The sequence below is a fragment of the Plectrocnemia conspersa genome, unplaced genomic scaffold (assembly GCF_051122295.1).
Source record: "Plectrocnemia conspersa isolate PC_06_02 unplaced genomic scaffold, ASM5112229v1 ptg000012l, whole genome shotgun sequence".
Classification (NCBI taxonomy): domain Eukaryota; kingdom Metazoa; phylum Arthropoda; class Insecta; order Trichoptera; family Polycentropodidae; genus Plectrocnemia; species Plectrocnemia conspersa.
Window position 1 is genome coordinate 27,294,679 of NW_028277176.1, and position 23,429 is coordinate 27,318,107.

General features: G+C 28.9%; 1 long non-coding RNA gene across 1 annotated transcript in view; it reads left to right on the forward strand.

The window, feature by feature from the left end:
• Window positions 1-23,429, forward strand: part of LOC148228715 (uncharacterized) — a 123,045-nt gene that overhangs the window by 3,877 nt on the left and 95,739 nt on the right. The gene's annotated exons all lie outside the window — the stretch shown is intronic.

Consider the following 23,429-nt stretch of genomic DNA (forward strand, 5'->3'; position numbering starts at 1 on the left):
TGTATGGCTGAGAGGCAAATAGTAGTGGATTCTAATTAGAATGTAACGGTAAACCATCGAGCTCGATAGGGAATCTTATGATGCGTTCGGTTGGAGTGGTGTGGACGTTCAAAGTAGAAGCGGCTGCTTTTTCTGTGGTCAAGTGTTAGTTCTGTGGTCAAGTGAAGTGAAAGTGTCCACAAAAATTCTGGCGAAAGTCATTAAGAAAATGAAAAAGTACGACAGCGTTCTGACTTGTAAGTACAAAATTAAAAATTATTTTTTAACAGTTTTTTTTAATTCGCTATATATCTTGTACAATCTTAATACTTCGCCGCATTATATCCAAGTCGTTTTAAATATCAGGTTGAACTATTAGGATTTAGGTGATTGCTTAACTGGTGTAATTTCACATGGTCATTATATTATATTTTTTACCAATACTGTGTTAATGAGCGTGCACATCTTGGATCGACTGTAACGCATTCAATCGCATTGTGCACCGACCTTTCAGTTTTGTTCAGGTAGTTCTAGCAATTGTTAATGGATATTTCTCATATAGACAATCGTTTGTTCAGCGCTAATAAAATAAAAAATACTCTAGCTAATCAATTATGTTTAAGCAGACCCCGATATATATCGGTAGTTTGGTTGACTTTTCGTTATCTTAAGTTGAAAACGTAGTGTTTTTGTTGTGATGAAAGATGTAATGAAAGTGATTATGGCAGTGTTCTAGCTTATATACCATCGAGGAATGAGGGAAGTGCAACGTCCCATTTGACACTTGATCCTTTGACCATTGCAAAAGATTGGAGCGGAACTAGACTCTTTATTTTGTCTAATACCTACCGACTTGTATTTTTCGGGTCAGAATAAATAAATATAAAATGGTCTGAATTGAAATTAATTGCTCGAAATTTTTATTGAATGGTTTGAATTTAAATTAAACTGGTAATAATTATTTGGACAGATCATTGGTCAATATTTATAAAGAATAGTCAGTTTTTATTTTAACCTCAAAATTAGATTTATTTTGACAGTTGGTGAACATAATAATACATAATCATTACCAATGTGTTTTAGGGACTTATTTGAATGGGTTCGCAACATTGTCATATTTCAACACAAAAAGCCAAGCGTGCTCTCCGACGTCGTTCTGTCGTTATTCCCGCTTCGCTCGTCGCTCTGAATACCTTTGCATTCTACATAAAATAAAATAGATTCATGAGGTATTCAATGTTCTGACCAACGTTAGTTCGCGGCCGAACGCTCGCACCTAACCTGTCCAATAGTTTTGGTGCGAGCGAGATATTTTATAATATATTTATGAAATAAGTATTTTTTGCCCATTTATATATGAATGCTATACTACTTTTAAAATTCACACTATCGTCCTATTTTTTTAAATTCTGATCGTCGTTTATTTTTATTCTAACTTATTTTTAAATATTTATTTTGACCCTGAATAATATAATTATGACAAGGCTGTCAATAAAATTCTTATCGAGATTTTATTTTTATTCTGACCTAAAGTAGATTACAATTCTGATCGTTTAATTTGTTGCCAAACATCGCATATTAAAAATTGTATATATTTGGCAATATGATTATCTTTTAGAATTTTTAATTCGGGTGTGCGGTGCCTGCTCGGTGAAGATATTATGCACTGACCATTTTTTATTGAACATTCGCACGGATATGCATAACTGCTCTCTGTTTATTACAAAAATAAGAACTCAATGGACTTTAATGCATTAGTTATGACTCTTTTTACCAGTCCTGCGATACTATTTTTGACGCGACGATTATGGGTTGTTATAACAATTTAACTATTTTATATTAAGATTTATTTATAATATTCCAAATTTTATATATTCCGAACATTAAAAATAAAATTAATTTATGGTAAAAACATATCTAATGAATTTTGATGCAATTTTATTATAAAGGATTAATTTTAGGGTTTTTTCAATGTTTTTTTAAAGGATTTTTTTCCTGTTATTAATTTTGCATTTAACTACTCAGTGCAAAAAAAAAACAAATACACGTTTAATTCGCGTGATCACTGAGAACAGAGCTGAATTACAATTAATGAAACATATTTTTTTAAATTAATAAAATATATTAATTTTAGAAAATCATTATTAAGCATATATGACTATAACAATAGCGAAATGGGTGATAAGATAATACTCTTAACAACCACATCTCATGAACAAATAACCAAAACCCTGCGTTCTTACATATAACGGTACTGCTCTTCAGTGTAACTGACCAATCACAGGACAACATGTTTGTGCACTAACTGTTGGAAACGATATCCATTTAATCATTATTCATAATTGAGAAAGAGATGACATGTTTGGGTCTATGCCCCTACTATTAGCTGTAAAGCACACGATACGGATATAAGTTCGATATGCTTATTTTGATGATGATTTTAATTTCTATAAATTTATCGAAATAAGTATATCTTGTGCTTTAGAGCTGATAGTAGCGGCATAAATCCAAAGATGTCATCCCTTTCTCAATTATCAGTAATGATAAAATGGCTCTCGAACTGACTGTGTTAACGCAAATAGGGTATAACTTAATTTTAATGATTTTTTGTTTAATGAAAATTTAAAATGCTATACATATGTATATGACTATTAGAACCGAATTCTTTAGTTAATAAATATGATAATATTATAATTTAATAAATTAATCCATTGGCATTTTTATATGATTCATTTTATGTTAAAATGATCAATGATGCATTTATTAGAAGCAGGAAATGAATGTTGTCATTAGAACATAATTTTGAATGACGGTGCAATTAAAAGTAGCCCGGAGCATGCGTCTTGAACCGCCATTGATAGTGTGTAGTAATTATAGTCTGCTTCACAACTTATAGGAGGCTATTGATCGAACATGACAAGCAAAATTATATTCAAAGATGAAAGTCTTTTCAAAAGGCGTATATGATGTTTGAGATTTTTTAAATATTACAAAATTAAAACTGTCAAACGTTGCTTTAATTGAACGAATTACTCCAATACATTTTGTGTGACGAAAGTGAACGCTTTTTACATACACGTATAAGAAATACACAATTGAGTAATGCGTGCTCTTATTAATTTACAACAAAAAGTGAAATCAAAACAATTTTTTAATAAAAAAAGCAGAGCTATATGATAACTGCAAATAGACTGAATATCAATATTGACTAAAAAATAATAATCCAAATTTTAATCCTCAAACAATGCATATGGATAAATATTTTTTATTAAATTCTTCTTTCTGAAAATATTATAAAATCTTGTCAGTTGATCAATTATTAAAATATTAAATAGAGAATGGTAACAATGAGTGACATAACTGATTAATTATTATGAGCAATTAGTATTAAAATGTTATTATATAATAAATGACTTAAAAAAAGAAAAGGCATTGTCGATTACTTATGTCAATGATTGAAAAGGCATAGAGGTTTGATTCACAATTCACAAGAATATATAATTACTTTTAGCAAAATCGATATTAAATATTGTTTTAATCAACAATAAATATGTATTAACATATAATAATGCTATTGAATCCAACTAATATTGATAATTAAGTTATATATAGTGTATCTCAGATCATAGATTTTATATCGAAATAATAATACCACCAAGGGCAATATAATCATTGTCAAGCTTTATGGAAATTATGAATATTGATTGTTAACATGAGGCAGAATACTGTTTTAAAGAATTATAATGAGGAAACATCATAAACAGACGTAATAAAATTGAGTGCCTACTCAAGAAACATACATATTTAAAAAATATTATTAGTGCGAAGACATTTGTCATTGAGTGTTATTGATTACCTTGCAGTTTGATAATCGGGTTAAATTCAGGTCACCTGATCGGACGGTCGAGGTGAAAAGCGGCTGCTTTCTCGTTTAATTCGGCGTAGCTCCGCTTGATGCAGGTTCAGTTGAACTTTCGTTATTTCAAGTCAAAAGCGAAGTGGTGGAAATGAGTAATTTAGTACGACAGTGTACTGACTTATATACTCTTAAGGAAATAGATAAAGTAGGACTCCCTTTCAATCTTCAAATCTTTAACCAATAGGTGATCCTGACACAACTATACGATTTTAATATTTAATATTATTATTAAAAGATAATACGCTGAACTTTGCATCGAATGTCCTTGTTTTCTAATATTTTAAGTCCACTTTATTTAATGGACGGCAGATTTTAGGGGTGTGAGCCAAATATAATGGGATTTTTTTTAGTTTTTTCAGTTTTTTTTCCTCAGTAAAAAAAATTACAGAAATTATTAAGATCTTCAATATGTGATTCCACAAAATTTTAATTCATACTGATATGTTTCCTGGTCGTTAATAAAAGTTGAAGTGAATTTAAATGGCAATAAAGATCTCTTAAAATGGCCAAACTTTTTTTATGAGGGTATTTAAATAAAAGGTGTTTATGAAAAATCCTGAAATAGTTCAATATCTTAAGGACAACAACCGTAATGCAATCAATGCTAAAAAATAAACATATTTTATATTTAATATTGTAGCATATGTACTATATAATGAATAAACTTATGTTTGAGTATTGTTACCAAAGTGGAATACTTTGAACTAACGCATTTATTTTGGCAATAGATTTACGAAAAAGTATAATATTAATCTAAAAAGATTTCATCAATACTTATTTGTATTTATTGAGACATTATTTTTTCATCTGATCATCTTATGAATCTCATTTTGAACACTCTAATCTCACGTAAACTTTATCTCGCATTTTGTTCTGCTCTTCGTTAATTTACAGAAAAAATTAACTAGCTTGGCGATGAATGCGCTACAAGAACATTTCCTGCTTTACTTTCTTCAAATAACGATTGTTTCGCTTTCGCCTACGCTCTGCTGTCGAAATAACGTTATAATTTATTTATATACGTTTAAAAATTGTTATTAAATCGATACAACCGCAATTCGTTAAACGAGCGGTTAACGAACATTGGTTGAGTTATTTTTAGTTACATTGATCAAACGAGTGATATTGATCAACATATTAAAAGTAAATGGTATTTATAACATCTTGTGACGTAATCAACTTAGGTTATGTTTTAATGCAAATATTAAATGTGCAGATAAAATATTATTCCCAAATAATCTTCAAGTTATTGCTGTTCAATAGTCACTATCGCGAAAAGTTTTACCTTAACTTTTAAAGACAGCATAAATAATTTAAACTCTTTTTAAGTACGTTAGTCTTTTCTCTATTTTTATTAATATAATATAAATGGAAGATAAAATTCTGTTATGTCTAAAACATGAGGCTGATTCAAAATCGGTTTATTTTATCTTATGTAGATTTTTTCTATTTTACATAGAAGATTTAAAACTGAGTGTCATTGTTATACATAAATCTGGAATTTTCCTGTTTGTTTATAGGAAAATAATCGCGGTTTTTGTTTTAAAATTTTAATTTCATAGTACAGTGGAATTTGATTTACGAATATTTTGAGATACGAGCAAATTTTTTTTATTAAAAATGACTTGACATACGAGCAACGAGCAAAAGAAAGAATTGCGTGACTATGTTTAATGGCATTTTAATTCATTCCTATGTAACAAAAATTGATTTGACATGCGAGTAATTTGAATTGCGAGCTCCTTTACGGAACAAATTAAACTCGTAGGTCAAAGCAACACTGTATATATTTAATATATATTGTCTATATAATAAATATAATTCAGGAAATTCTATTTGGCTTTAAGCAAAAATACGTAGAGTTGTCTTTAAAAAAATCAACACTAAAAGAGACTTGATATCAAAAAGGCGTTTGGCCTCCTATTCAAATTAATAAAAACTATGTGCATTTTTATCTCATACGCAGCATAGATGCATATCTAAGAAACAGGCGTTCTACGTCTGTGCGTCATACAGAATTGACGTGAAGGGAGAAGCGGCTGCTTTCTCGATATTCCCCGTTTCAATGGTTGCTCTTCTTGGTTTCGTATTCGTACGAACTCTTGTGTGTCTAAGTGAAAGTTCTTTGTGTGCTATCGAATTTGTAAATATATTCCTCTTGTCACACGTGGTCAAGTTCATAGTTTCTTAGCCGGTGGTTCGCAAAGACTTTTTGAATAAAATTAATTTCACTGATTTTACAATTGATTTTGTAATAAAATTAATTTCACATCTGTTTTGTATTCGCTTGTTTTTGCATAGGGCTATTTAGAAATCGACTTATCGCAGGTAGTCCTATTTTTATTATTTCGATAAGCAATCGAATTTTATGCTGTGTTTTATGGATTTTTAAATTATATTTCTTGTTACTGACTGTTTTAATATACTTAAATATGGTTATATCAGCATACTGTGATGCAAAATTAAATGTTTTGAATAAAAAGTAAATTATATAAATATTTATTATTTTATTCCAATGTTGATGGTCCGCCAAAATTTTATGATTTTTTGGTGGTCCGTGGATGTAAAAAGGTTAAGAAACTATGGTCTAGTTTATTACATGTAGTGTAAAAGTGATATGAGATTAGTAGGTATATCCCTGTATAGCCGAGAAAAAAATTCCATAAGAGTTTTGTGTAGGCGAAAGACTACTTTTAATAATAGTTAGAATAAATGAGTTGCTTTTATTCAATTTAGTTCTGGTTAGTTAAATTTTTGAATAAAAATATCATTATTTTCTAGATTGATGACCGAGTGACTTTTGTAGCTGTTCAACACCAGAATTGCTGATGTTTATAATATACAGTTTATCGTACAAAATATATAATTTACCAAAAATATTCAATTGGTGATGAGATGTAGTGTCACATATTTTATAATGGTCCTTCGAGAATGCTTAAAAGAATTGGAAAATGGTCAATTGATTTCACTCTACCCCGAAATCATCCCAATTTTGGAAACTTATATTTTTACGGCCCCGTATTGGGCGACCGTCCAATTTGTACAAAGGATAGTTCAAATAATACTATGCCAAATTTTTTTTTTTGTGGTAAATCACGGAGTTTTTGTGGTAAATCACGGTCATTAAAAGCAGTTAATGGCATTTGAAAATCTGCGTGGCTATTTTGCATTATTGTGTGTTTTATCAATATTTTTTTAAACAAGCTATTGTCGTAAAATAATAAAAAAAAAATCAGAAACTTACTATATATAAAAATGTGTTGAGTAGAGATTTTTTATTTTTTTAATAATGGTGTCAAAAATTCGTGCTGAGGTCGAGAGCTGTTTATCCATCTCATAGCTAGAAAAATAAATGAAGTTTAATAAATGGGTGCCGCACATTTCTTATACGCAACAGTAAATAGCGATATATGTATCGATCGCTTTCAACGTGCGAAGAATAGTGAATCATCTTTGTTAACATAAAAATTACGTCCCTGAGTATTTTGTGAAACCTAAAAAAACACAAAATAAAAATGTTGGCTGTTCATTTTTTACTACATTTTTTTTAATCCTGGCGAAACTATTACATCTAAATAATATTGTCATGAAATCGACCAAGTGCGATATCCAGCTCACAGCACTGGTCCATCGAAAAGGTCTGATTCTCTTGCACGACAATGCGACAATGACCCTCTAAGAGTTGCACGAGTTGAGTTATGAAATATTGCTTCATCCACCATACTTAGAGATTATTTCCACAAATTTTTATGGTCTTCCAAAACCAATCTGCCGTCAATGCATTTCGAGATTTTATCAACTCGATAAGTTATGTTCTAGTTAGATCTATTATCTGTATTTACAGTTCGTTAATATATTTTTATTTGAGTCGATATCTTTTGACCCACGGATCAAAACATCAAGTCGGATTATTGCGATAAGATATCATTAAAAATATTATAATTTTTTAATCTGACATTGCAAACGAAATCACGTGTGTCAGTATCTTATCAAATAAAAAATCATATGTCCTACCTTCATGAACTGCGGATCAATATAAGATAGAATGACCTCAAAGAACAGTGGCCCGTAGTGACGTCATGAGAAAACACATATAAATGAATTATACAATACGAGTATAAATTTTAATAATTATTATACTGCATGACCTTTTCTTTATTAATTTCACTTAAAAATAAATCGATTAAGATTATCAATTTGATATTGAAGACCCCCTCATTGTGTGAGCGAAATTATCTACTTTGTTATTAAGATTTGAATCTTTTAAATCTCTTTCGAAAAATCGATATGAGAATGTTCTGTAAACAAGTATTATCCTATCTGATCGTTACAAAAATCTTTTTAATAATTATTATATACATATGTATTATAAGATATTTCGAAACACATGTTTTGTGTCAGTTTACCGGTGATTTGCCTATTAGAAAAATTTAATCATATATTTTGTAATGCAGTAATATATAAAACACGCAATAATTTTTTATTTCATTAGATTAACGATATAATTAAATCGATTAAGGTTAAATGGATATTAATCTTATTTTAATAAACGCAGGAAGCATTTACGCATGTGTGAATTTTTACAAATGTACTTGCTGTACATATTTACTTTAATAGTGAATTAAAATTGAAGGTCTAAAACATAAAAATGCTATTAAATTTAATATACGTTTAATAAGTATTGTGATACATTTGCGATATGCTAAAAAGTGAATTGTATTTTTTACTAGAAATCCCTGTAATTTCTTCTTTTAAAAAAAATATTGGATTCGAATCCTAGTATTTTTTTATCTGAAAAATGTTGCTACTAAAATACATAAGGTTAAAATAATAAGGAATAGTTGAACCAACTCTATTGTAAAGTTTTCTGTTAAAAATATGTACAAGTTTTGATTTACAAATCCTTATCGAAAAAATATTATTTAAATAAACTATAAACAATTTATTACAAAATAGTATCCACACTATCTCATTACATCATTCTATTTATTCAAAGTGGCACACGTGTTATATATTTAGCACGTGTTATGTAACCTTCGCACGTGGAAAGTCTCGAGCTCGAACGGTAACAGCTGGAAAACGCTCGGGGCATATCGATTTTCCCGGCTTCTGGCTTTTCCTAACCTATCCTTAGGTACGCACTAGATTTGGAGCAGGATGTACTCGTCCTTGACCAACCAGTAAAATTGGGGACACGTGTCCCAATTTTACCGTAGGCGAATCATATTATTCAAAGTTAATTTGCGATGTAAATCTCACGCGATCTTTGGTATTGTGATCAAAAAATACTTCCTGACATCATATTAGTGTTTTATAAATTGTAAGATTTAATCGGATATTTATACATTTACTTTATAATAAAACCCGTTTTTTATTTGTTTAGTTCGTCGCACTTATGTACATACAAGGTGTGATTAAAAATTACTTTTTTCATTTTTATCAAAGAGTATTAATTTATTCTTTAATATTCATAATATCCCTTTTTAATAAGTCATCATAAGATATATTATTATTATGCTAACGTCAATTCGAAAAACATGTGTAGAATAAAATATTAGCTCATTCAGTGATTTTTACCTTTATTAAATCAATGGTCTCAAAGTTGTTCTTTCAATATATTCTTTATGTGCTGTCACAGTTAAAAGACTATATCTGTTTAAATACAGCAGCTAATAACCGATATTGTAAATTTTTGCAAAATTGCGTTATCGTGGTGCAAAACCTAAGAGTTGTTTACTCACAGTTCTAGTCGTTTTCTTCAAATTACTAGTAAATGTAAAGAATACGCTTTAATATATGTACAACCTAGTGCTAAGAACTCATAATGGACTATACTTAATAAAGAAAACCTCGACATTAGATCGAACTTGCCGTGCTTTGTTATTCTTAGCTCTTCGTGGCACTTAATCGCAGCTCTGGGATATTATTTATAAATTTTTGTTTATTATTTCCGTATTTTATCTTAGCCCATATATTATATACATATATTTAAGTAATAATTAAGTAATTATACAACTTATTGTATACTTGTAACTTAGTATATAATTTAATAAGAGAAACATTGAGTGTACAAAAATGTATTTTCCAAAAACGGAGAATAAATATTTTGCGTCTTATTTTATATTATTACATTATATATGTACATATATTTTTAAAACTCATGTTTTTATTATTTATATACCCATACCGAATTTTTTAATAAAACTGTATTTTGATGGATTTTTTCATGAAAATATATTTGACGTGTGTTATTTTTTTATTGAATTTATTCGGAAAAAAATGTTGATACGTAAAGATATATAAACATATTAAATAAACATTGAACGGCCTATAGTTTCTATATAATACGACTGATTTATATTAAAAACACTACGTTTTGTCATTTGAAAAACTGAATTAAATTTATAATGAATTTATTATAATTTTTGTCAAGCTTTTAATTTCATTGCCTGTTTAACTTGAAAGCTGTGTTGTTGATTTTAAAATTATAAAAGTAACGATTAAGTTCGTTAGTAAAAATCGAAGAAATCTTAATACGCGATTAAATTATGTTTTACGATTTTTTGAATTAAGTATTCCAAAAAATATTAATTGTGTTAATAATGAATATTTTTAACGTGTATTATTTTGCCTTTAAATTTATTTATAACACAGTATTTTTAACACAAACAATCCCTATGCAGATTTTATTCATCCAAGAAATTCCTTCTCAAACCCAATTAAATATTACTAAATTAAGTGCATTTAAAAAATATTTAGGAACGAATAATTTTTAAGCTATTTTAGCATTCTCACGCGCATTAGTAGACTTTGTATATTTACTGTAGTTTATATTGAAATAAAGGATACATAAATAGAATATATGTATTACACAGAAAAAAACACATAAACCAAAAACGAGTTTAGCTGGTTAATTCATGACTTTTTGTATTTTTTTATATATATAATTTTGGACAACCATAACTTTAAATACTGCATAAAAAGCTGTTTATAATAATGGATGATAATTTATTAACCATGTATAAAATTAATTAAAAAGCCTTCAATCTTAAAATTATGTTATACTGAAATCTGTTAACAAGTATAGCACAAAATAAATTTTAATGACGCACTTCTTCTCCTCACAGCTGTGCATTATACATAAAAATTGAAAATATCCTTAGAATAACTTTTGTATTAACATACTTTTTCCCTTGAAACATTTTCCAAATAATTATCCAAGCATATGAAAAACTGCATAGAGATCAGACATTGGGTTAATAATATGTTTGTGGACAAACATATCGGGTTTTGAAGCCAAAGGAGTGTAAATTTGTAGCCAAAATAGACGCTGGAAAAGCATGCAACACTTTATTTTAATAACCATTTAAAAATACCACATAATAATATATGTAAGGAATTATAACTGCGGTTATTCAATGGTAGAGGCAAAGTATCTTGTATTGAAAGTCAGAGAGTCTTTGCTGGAGTGTCGAGTTGAATTATTGCCAGGCGTGATCTGTCATGATGATTCTGAACTATCCGCTAATGTGCCTCGTGCTGTGACTGTGGTTGAGTCTCTAAAGCGTCTTCTTCAATCTGCTCCTCTCTTTTTCCCTGCTTGCTGTTCTATCCATCTGTCTCTCTGTGACGCATATCTAATATTGCTGATCCGACACAGCTCTGGCGAATCTCAAATGAGGATGTTGTGAGCCAACTGCACTCTTTTAGACATAACCAGAAAACTTGGACATAGCCGTCGTAGTAGGAACGCTCGTTACCGAACGTTCCCACTACTAATTGATATTATAATTGTTTTTGCGCCCTCCTATTGACCAAAATTCGGTTTGAATACATTTTGACCAATACTCTCATATCAAAAGTTCGTTGTAATATCGGTAAGAATTGCATCATATTTTTTAAAACATTGTGTTATATCGAAATGCAGACAAATTATGGAGCAATATAGGAAATACGACCTCTGTCTGTACTTCTTCTTCCGCCTATTTTTCCCTTAGCGTTTAGTTGGCTTAGTTTGTATCTTATTCTAAAACTAATTGAAGTTTTAAAGCTGTAATTAGTTTTAGAACTTTCATTAGGTCAAGTTGTGTTTGGTTAATTCTTGTAGGTTAGGTTTGGGTTCGAACAGCAAATGTACGTTTCGCAATTGTCAAATTGAGTTTCATAGATATTTTAGAGCAACATATTATTTCGGTTAAATTATATTTTTGCTAGTAGAAATATATATAAATACTGTTAAAAATGTATTTGAACTTCAGTAGTGAAAATATTACTTTACTAAAAATAAACATTCACTGTAACATTTAAATAAATAATGATAAGTATGAAAATGTACATACATATGTATTATATATACTACGTATGAAAAAGTTGAAACATATAATTTTTTGAAACATAGAGTTTTTAAACATACAAAATTTTAAACATAGAGTTTTTATTATTCGCGGATTGCAAATAATATATAATTATAGTAAAAAATATGTTATAATAATATTCTAAAATGTACGAAACACGATTCTTATATAAATATTATTTTCTACATTGTTCTGATTTCCTCAATCTTCTCAATTGATTAAATTAAGTGGCTAACAAATAAATAAAGTTATAAGTATCGGAGTGCAGAAAAAAATGATAATAAATGAAATTGTTTTAATTTTTGTAAACAATAAAATTGAAAACTAGTATCTAATTTAATTTAATAAACCTTCTTTATCACTACAAACTCAGACTTATTTAACTTTACGTTTTAAATTTGTACTTATTAACAGTATTCATAGATCATATATTTAAGTAAATAAAGCAACTAAGTCTATATAATGCTTATGTAGACTAAGTTGCTTTATTTATTTAGATCATTTATTTAAAGTTAAAGCACTACAATATCTAAAATAAAATGTTATATTTAATAATATAATATAAATTTGTTTATGTTGTGAAGAAAAAAACAGAATACTGAAAACAGCACAGCGTACGGCGGCGTCCGACGGCACCTTAGTTTGAAGTCGAACCGCTCTGTTGTATTAGGAGAGTATAGAGTGTAGCTAACTATTTGGCGTGCGGCGAATTCGAATCGTTCTATTGTATTAGGTGAGCAGAGATGTAGAGCAAACTATTCCTCGGTGATTGGTAGCGTTCATCGCACAATCTCCTGCGATTCAATAACTCAGTCATTTCTATTGGGACATCATAATTGATGGACACATCAATTGAATGCCTAAGCATAGGCAATACTTATAGGATTCGATTCAGTCTGATTTTGAACGAAAAAAATTTTCATTAGGAATATGTTTTACATTTTTTTTAATTTATAAAAATTAATAAAAAATATAATTACATATATTTTAAACGATCATAACATATTTTAAGTAAATTATTCGGTCTGTATTTTAGTATATAAACTATAAACGAATTGGGTTGTATTACTTTTGCTTTAAATTGAACTATTGATTTAAGAATGGATTTTTTAAGGATAACAGAGAATTTTTAGATGATTAGCAAAGCAGCAAAAACTGTTAGTAAACTAAACAATGCTTTTGATGTGGGTATTAAAGCAAACGAAAGAACTGAATGAAACAAACGGTGAAATAGTGGTTCTAAAAAATTCGTACTGCCGGCAAAATAGGTCATAGCGTCCTTTAGTTGAGTCAGCACCACACATAATTCAAAAACTTTTATAAAAGTTAAGGGTTAGTAGTTTGGCAAATCTAAAATAAAAAATTAAAAAAACTTGACAAATGGGTGCCGCATAAACTGAAAGTAAACCAAAATAATTATTGGCACCGACAATTTGAAATTTGTATATGTAATTTAAAACAGTACCTTTAGAAGATCATAAACATTTTAGAATTTATGATAAAATATTTTCCACCTCTTTTTTCATTCTCATTTTTATATATTATTTTAATTTTTTTTATTTTTATACCTTTTATGCTTCTTTACTTTTTCTCTAATATTCTTCTACGGAATAAAAATATTTATTTAAAATTTTATTTCATTTCAATTGCTATTTTAAAAATTTTTTGCCTTCTAAAATTTTTTGTAGGTTTTTTTTAGAATAATGTACTTTTATAATGTATACAAAAATATTTTGTTTTATACAACTTTTTAATTATTATTTTATTTCAATTGATTATATAAAATATTTATTAGGATTTTTTACGGAATTGCGATTTTTTTACTTTTTTTAATAGCAGTAATTTTGGAACAATATGCCAGATTATGCTGATTCGCGAACTTAGTTGAGATATTTAAAAAATCTATTCTTAAGTCAAGTCTTATATCAGCATGATTCAATCTACTTTTAGTTGTCATGATTTCAACAGAATTTTAAAAAATGTAGTCTTTTGAAATGTTTTGGAGCTTTATTTTTATCGAAACATTTTGCATCTTCTATTTCTATTTTTCATTTGCTTCGTGCGGTACCCATTTATTAAGCTTTTTATAGCTGTGGTCTAGAATTGTTAAATTATTGCAAGCTCTTGAATTTCTGTGTCTGTTCAATTAACACTTTCATTTGTCCATTTCTCGTTTTTGGCATGAAATATTTTAAGCCACCATTGCTTGTAGGTTCCTTGACAATACTTCCACCCAAATCATTGTTTAGTTTACGAGCAGTTGATGCTTCTTTACTTCTTGTATTTAACTCTTTTAAAAGTCGTTGTGTGTCAACGACTTCATTTAACAATCGTTCAGCATATTTTTACCGCGGCGTTTTGGTTAATCATTTAAGAACTATGGAACAAATTTGACTGCTACTCATTTTAGACCAACTTTTTCAAACGAGCGTGATATAATACCCGAAAAACAATAAAGGGTTTGAATATCATAGAGTTTGTGTAATAGATCAGTGTTATAGTCGGCGACTAACTAATATGAATCTTGTGTTTTACAATCTCTGTCGTGTCTGGGAGATCGGAATTAGTGATTATTATATAATTATAATTCCGATCGATCATCACATAGTCTTTATCTTCACGACATTCTTGGAAACGTTGGTTCCATTTATGAAACCTTTAAATGGATATCCTTGTCAAAAGCTTTCTCCAATATTTGTACCACTTTTCATGTAAAATTTATAGAATGAAAATCTTAAGAACGCCTTAGAGTCGCGATCGCGTTCTTTATTCTTGATTGTCGCGGCCAAGGCATCAGCGCTTGAGCCGAACCTTCCCAACATAACATAATAACGTTTTTAGCGATAGGTATGAGAAGTTGAAAAAATGTGGGATGGTTACTTTTTAAATATTTAACGATATAATTTAAGATTTCATGTGAATCTTTATTAATAATAAGTCTGTTAAAGAGTGTATGTATGTAGTTGATGTATTGTATGTGTATGAAATGTTAAATATTTTTTTTTAGTGTAATGATTTTCATGACGCATTGGTCAAGTCAAGTCAAGATTAGTAAAACGTGGTCACTAGATGACTCGTTAATGAAAAATATTTATTTGTTTGGTAACTTTTTGTTTTACTTTTTTTTGTCTTTTGAATTTTACCAATTTTGTAATTTTTTTGTAAATTTATGCAAATTAAAATATAGTTTCCGTAAAAGTATCAATAATATACAGAAATTATATTTATATTGACCAATTATTATTTTAATATTATACAGACAATTTTGTTAATAATATAAACAATCAATGTGCCAAATCGCTACTACATTGAACAGACAACGACGAGCGGCACCGCACCAGCGGGAACGGGAGTGGACCAATGTACGCTCTATGTATTAGGACAGTAGAAAGTGTGAACAAGCGTGCAATCCGTACGTATTGTACGATCATGATACGAGCGAGCGGCGGCGGGCACCCATCAGGCCGGAACGACAGTGGACCGATATTCGTTCTATGTATTAGGACAACAGAAGGCGTTTGGGTGTTGCGAATGCGGTCGCAAACGAGCGGGTGAGGGCATACATCGCTCCCTCTCTCATATCGCGATTGCCTTGAAGTGAGCGCATCAAACTGGGGCCTGACGCCATTCAGACCGTTCTATTAGGACAGCAGAATGTTTAGAGTGTATATTTTTAAACTCAGTCGCGAGTGAGCGCATCTTGCTCAGTCAGTCTGGGCAGACGCCATTCTATAATAATTCAGACCGTTCCATTAGGATAACAGAATGCGTAGAGTATATTTATTAAACTCGCTAACCGACTGACTGCTAACGATCGAACCAACATTTATTTTAATACATACAAGATGTTTGATAGAATATATTTTTAAGTACGATAGATATATTATTTTTACAGGGGTTTTTATTTTACCGGTTACAATTTAAATATTTAAAATATAATATATGTATGAATATGGGACATAGCATTTTTTTATGAACGCGATAACTGCTATATTTTTATTCAGAATTCAATAAAACTTTTATGAAAAATGTATCTTATGAATATCTCTTCTGAGGTTCATAGTCGGCTTGATTTGCCATCTGGTATCAAAATGGTGCCTATTTCAAAACTTAAAAAATTGTAAATCACTTAAAAAAAATCTTAGGGGAGAAAGTTAATTATTATACGAATATTTATTTTTATTAATTATTTTTCTTTATGTCATTTATACGTTTTTAAGAACACAATTATGTTGTGGTTTTAAATAGACCTTGTAAATCTCAGCTAAGTTCGTCTGCCATATTTATTGAATATAGCCAGCGTTTCCCAACCTTTTTTGACTCGCGTACCACTTGGTAGTACATCACGTTTAATTGTACCAATTCGTAAAAATGATTGTATTTCGAGAAATTTGTTATTCTATTTGCATTATAAATTTTACAGGGTGACTATATATCCCAGAACTCAATTTATTTAAATAAAATTTTTTAAAAAATTCCCGATATTAATAGAAAATATATGTATATAAAATTAATAAAACACGGTAAATGTAAAAATTCTTTTGATGAAAACGAGACAATTTACACTTTCATTTTTACAAATTTACAGCAGCGCCGCAGGCAAAATTTTTGTTTTAAATGTAATAATATTAATGAAATTGTATTTAAAAATATTTTTATTACCGAAATTTTCTATTTATTATTGAAAATAATAGTTATGAAAGTGTTGCTTAAGATTATAATACATTGTTATCAAGTTATAAGTTTAATTTTTAAACAAATTTTACGAAAATATAAGCACAATAGTATAAAAAATAAATTTAATGAGATCCTTGTGCTCATTTCGAAGAACATATTTTTTGAAATTTGGTTTAAAAGATATGAGATATACACTTATCTACACCTGTGTCCAATTTGTTTCGATACTTATTTAAAAAAAAAAAACATATGAAGAAAAAGCTTTTTCTACTAATTCCGTACTAGTGAACGGTAATAAGAATTTGAGAGCTTTTTCAGAAAGTTCTTCATATTCTTTATCGATGTTTAACCTAAAATTTATTAGACTGTTTCGTTCAAATTTTACTTGTAAAGTTTTGTCACTTGATAAGTCTATTAAATTTTCTTTATCTTTTATTGATAACGATGAAGCTTTTTCTAAATTTTCTGCATAGAAGGGGTTTGAAATCCAATTATTGTCTTTGTTTTCGGGTTTTGGAAAATACTCCATGAAAGACGATTTTAATCCTGCTGAATGAACTATTATATGTTCTCGTAAATCTTGAGACAAGCTAACCTTATTTTCAACCAAAAAAGTATGTAAAGTTTCGAATACATCCGGTTGATTGTTTTCGATACACTGTTTCCACAAATCTAATTTCTTAATCATACTTTTAATTTTATCATTAACATTAAAGATCGTCATCGAGCTTTTCTGAAAAATTACATTTAGGATAAATACAATAGTTTAAATGATATTTTTATCACTAATTTTTTTTCACTTTCTATGTCCGCCATTACTGATTATTTTTCGCATACCACCAACTATCCACTCGCGTACCACAGGTTGGAAAACGCTGGAATATACCGTCAAAAACCCCACTAAAAATGCAAAATATTTTTAACGTTTTAGTAACGTTTTACTAATTAAAAACGCTTTAGTAACAAAAATATTTTTAATACATTATTATATGTTATACATAAATTTACCAAATTTTTATCGTAAAAAAACATATAAAAAAGTATAGGGTGCAAAAATGTTTTATAATAGCAATTAAAACAAAAATTTAAAAAAAAATGTTTTATCAAAAAATACTATTTTTTCGCATTATTATACATATGTACTATGTATAATACGTGTACATACATTTATACATATCTTGTAGCATTTAAAAAAAGTTAAACAAGTTAACTATGACAAAAAAAATACAGATAAGTACTAAACTAGGCAAAAATATTATATAACAAAAATAACGGTTATTTAAAAAAATTAAAAATATTAAGAATACATAACTATTATATATTTGCAAAAATATATTTATTCTGATTTCATTTATATAATGCGATTAAACCTATAATTGAAATTATTTATTATAAATTTTTTGTTCACTTTCGCTTCAGAACATTTCTACGGGACACCTCACTTCTGTATAATAATAAAGTATTATATGTCTAAATTCCGCCTCACCATCTTTACACAATTTATGAAATAGTCGCGTGTACTATGAAGCACTGTCAACCTAGACAACATCATGCACAACGGCTTCCAGTGCATGTTCCAAATGTTCCACAAGCAGTATCTGGCGATAAATCACACAGTAGTTAACTTTAATTTTAGAATCACATGACCCAATATAACTGAATCAATAGACATAGTAAAGCAGTCTTCCCATTTTAAATTAACTTTGTTAAAGTTTTTATTATTTTATTATTTTTATTGAAGAAATCAATTCCACGTTATTGCATTTATCTCGAGGGGAGAACAAGACAACAATTCCTTTTCAATTACATGTAATTCTTTGTAGCGAACATATATCATCAGCTGCGAATTACTACTGACATCCGTAGTCTCAACAGGCGAAATTTAGTTTCATGGCTTCTGCTCTGCTATTTTGGCAATCAACTACAGAAAATAACATTTTGCTTTATTCAATTTAAAAATCAAAAGTTATGATCCAAAGTCCAAAACTAAATATGTGCTAATAATCTACCGTAATATAATAACTAATTGTCATAGCAAATTAACGTTTTATGAATAAAAAAAAATGAGTTCTATCGATTTTTTCAAACAAAAAAGTCTGAAATTAAATATATATTATTTAAAAAAGTATTAAATTCTTGTAGTGTTACATTTATTATTATTAATATTAAAAAAATACATTTATATTTAGTATGTCTATATTGCAGATGATGGCTGATTAGATATAAATTATAATAAAAAGTAATTTTTCACCTCCTAGTTCATGTTCGATATTCTAAAATAATATTAAAAACCGGCCCCTTTAAAAGTAGGCCCTGCCGCTTGAGGCTACTCAAATGCGCTGTTGCATTTTAAGTTGGTATGTGTCTTTTACAGAATATGATACTATCAAGGATATCCAATTTACAGTTAGGTTGTGTATTGTTCAAATAAGTTTAGATTAAAACAAATATTGTAAATACTATTTAAAAGAGTTAAGCGAAAGAGAAAGGGAGAACGAAGTATGTACTCTCTCGCTCATTTCGCGACCCTATCGGATATCCAGCACAAAACCAGCTTACACTTCTGCTCTCCTAATAAATATAGTCGTCTACTCAATCGGTTCGGGCGGTTTGTGAGCAGGTCCGCGTTTTCAGTAGTGCAACTAAAATGTCCAGCGAAATACAATGTGTAACATTGCATTTAATAAAAATATTTGGCGGATCGTTTTATAAATATTTAATGCTTGAACTAAATTTCTTATTTAGCGAATATATTCACAAAATTTAATAACATTATCTTCAGTGCAACAAAGTATACTACACTACAGTTCACTACAAAAGATAGATTACGATATTTATTATGAAAATTAATAATATTTTACTTAAGCTTTTAATGTGAAATTGGCGAGAATTAACAACTAATTGTTATAAAAATGTTGACATTACTTTCCTAGACTTAAAATGGCAGTAAGAATAACTATTTTTAATAATATTTAGGGACCAGATTTTTTTTTATTTTGGAATATGAGATTCTCTCGCCATATAATCATAATGTTTTCTCAAATATTTTTAGGTTTAATTTATCCGATTTAATCTAATAAGTCAATTTGTTATTTGCTACTATTGCCGGATGAGCAAACGAACAAACTTGTTGCTTCTTGTTTTTAACCATTCCACGTGCAAATAGTAATTAGCTAAATATGTGTATTCATATATGAATAAACCGATTCTATATAAAATCTCTAAACAGCGCGCCGATTTATAGAATTTAGTGTAGGTTATTAGATTATTGTTCTCGCGTTTTTTAGATGCTTATTAAAAAAATACTATAATTTATACTCTTAATTTGTACTTCCTCAATCTTAAAATGCCTAATGATGGTGGTAAATAATTATTAAGCGAAATAATATTTGATAGTTGTATTTTTAAATGTGATGTGATGAAAGAGAAGGGGTGCAGGTTTAATTTAGTACATCTGCACCCCTTCACTTTCCCCTACTTATATTCAGCACATCATCTTTAAAAATACAACCATCAAATATTATTTCGCTTTAATTATTTTCTACGATTATTGAGCATTTTAAGAATTATTACTGAGGAAGTAAAAATATGAGTATTGATTAGCCTGACGTCACATTGCCCCTCTAAATTTAAACATTAAAGCGCAAAAAAACAATATCATATGCTGTGGACAAGCTAGATATAAATAATTATTTATTTGCGTCGGATGGTTTAAAAGGCATTTTTTTATAAACAAATTTCAACACGTTCCAAGCTAATGTTAATTATCCAAAAAATACATTTTAGCTGTAGTTGCGTATGCTTATGATCCCCAAAACTACCGTCTTTAGCGACTTGCTTCAAAAGCAGTTATATAATTTGGGTGTAATTTATTTTTTGTGTCAGTTTTCTGCATATAAATAATTACTATCCGTCGACTTATGATGGTCTTCAGGGACGTCATTTGCGGGTGGCATAAGGGGATTTCCCTCCTTGAATTTAGCCAGAAAAATGCATTTCATTTAATTAAATACTATGAATCCTAATGAAATAAAATTATTAAAAAATATAATATGACGTCCCTGAATCTAAATCCTAAATGCAACTGAAACAAAATCTAAAAAAACAGTTTCGAATCAGTGACCAAAATATTTTTTGTTTTATATTAGTAATTTCAGTGAAATATAATATTGGGCTTGATATAAAAACATCTGTATCGTAATGTATTTATTTTGACAATTTTCACATAGTATTCTTTTCTAGGTTTATGAATTTGTAATGTTGAAATTAATTTTTCATAATAAGGTTGATAATTAGAAATTGCATTACTAATTAATGTTTATAGACGTTGGTTTGTCAACTGAACATTTTTAATCAATTTCATTGTTGAGTACAATGATTCAACATCATATCGTTTACTGTTAAATTGACAATAAACGATATGCTGTATTTTTAAATTGTTGTACTTAATTGTTGGTACAATTTATTGCATCTTAATTATTTCTAATTATTTTGATATCGTTTGAGGAAGAACATTTGTATAATGTAAAATCACTGTCGATATCATCGATTTAAAACGGATTTAATAAAAATGTAATCGATGGTTTTAAAGCTACTGTCTGCAAATCAAAAATAAGTTTGTTTGCTATTTGCAAATTATGGCTGCAGGAAGAATATCAGATTCTGAAATGTCTTTTCAGTTATATAAGTTGTATTTTTCTTTTAAAACTGAAAGTGCTCTGACTTAATTCTGAAATATTTTTGTCCTTATCTTGCAGTAATAAATTCGTTTTTTTAATGTTTCATTGTATCCGCGAAGAACATAGATCCATTCTTTATCTTTTAATTGTGGATATGATTGCTTTTTTTTCATCTAGAAAGTCGGTAATAGGTTCGAAAAATATTACAAACCTGTTCAATTCATCGTATGTCGATAATCACCTCACTATGCAGTACAACGATAAATCATTTATGTGTTCATTTAAATCGAATTCGTCAATGAAGTCGATAGAATAAAAAAAATCACCGTCTACATTTGGTAGAATTTGTGCTATTTGCTTTATTTCGAACAAGATCGAGTTTATCTATGTATCGCCTCCAGTATTGTCATTTTTACAGAATTTAAGCAAATCATCATCTTCGTTACAAAGAAGGAAATTTAAAAATTTTTTAGGAAATTAAAAAAAAGTTGAATTAAAAATGTAACAATATTTTAACATTAGATGGTAAAAATGTTGCAACCATAAGGCCGTCATCCGTTCTCAGTTTGCTTTCATTTGCAACTGCTTTCTGTGGCAGCCCCTTACTTCTCCCACTTCTGGAACCCAAATAGTTTTTAAAACAGATTAAATGATTTTTTTGTGGGCTAATGCTGGCAGGCGTCATGGCGTCTTCGGGCATAAAGTGGTTTAAATGATATTTTACAAATAGCGACCAAAGATTTTATTGCAAAGACGACATAATCCCTCTTTACAATAAATCATTATCTGTTTCTTCAGCAATATTTTTCGTTGATCGGTAAATGTGAAGGAATTTTTCTTTATCACTACCGACGCGACACAATGACAACCGAGTAATTTTGTCAATCCCGCATGCTACCTGTTTGTATACAAATATGCTGATTTTATTTTGAAAAAATAGGATACAGGCGGCCCTCGGCTTTCGCACATAATTGGTTCCTAAAAATGTGTGCGAATGTTGAATGTTCGAAAGTATAGTGAAGTAAAAAAAATTTTGTGTATTTTAAAATATGTATTTATCAAGTAAATATAAGATGTTTAAGAGGCGTTTAAGAGACACACTTAAATGGGGTTTGAGGATGTTTCCTTCGAAAAGTTATCAAGGGCTAACGGTTTTCCACTATTCTTATTCTTTTCTTCATATAGTATTTTATAACATGCTATGTCTTTATTGATCGCACTACGCACTTGAGATATGCGTTCTCCATTGGGATCACAATCTTCCATAATATTTAAAAATTTGTCAAGATGCGTGAAGGCTTCATTAATATTTTTCATTGTTAAAGAGTTTTCCAAAATAAAGCTGTATCATCTACATTAAATATTTGGCTAGAGTAATATTCTCCATCTTCAATAATTTTGGATAATTAGGAAATAAATTCTTTTGCAGCATCTTTATCCGCATCAGCTGATTATCTAGTAAATTTAATATTATGAAAAGAATAACTCATTTCAAAATTATAAAACCAACCGTTACTTGCTTGAAAAACCGTATTAAAATATTTTTTATCTATCCTTCCAATCTTTGTGCAAACTAAGAGCTTTTGCTTGAATAATTGAAATACTCAGAGGGACATATTTTTGATGTTGGTCATCGATCCATGATGACAAAGATTTTTCCATTTCATCCAAGTGTATGAGTTCTTGATTTCTTTTTGTTCGTATCAACACTGAAGTTTTTCCGTTTCTCACTCATGTTTGTAATTAAAAAAAAAAATTTTAAAAAATGTTTTTTTTTTTAATCTGCGAAATAGCGAATTGTGCGAAAGTCGAAGAATTGAA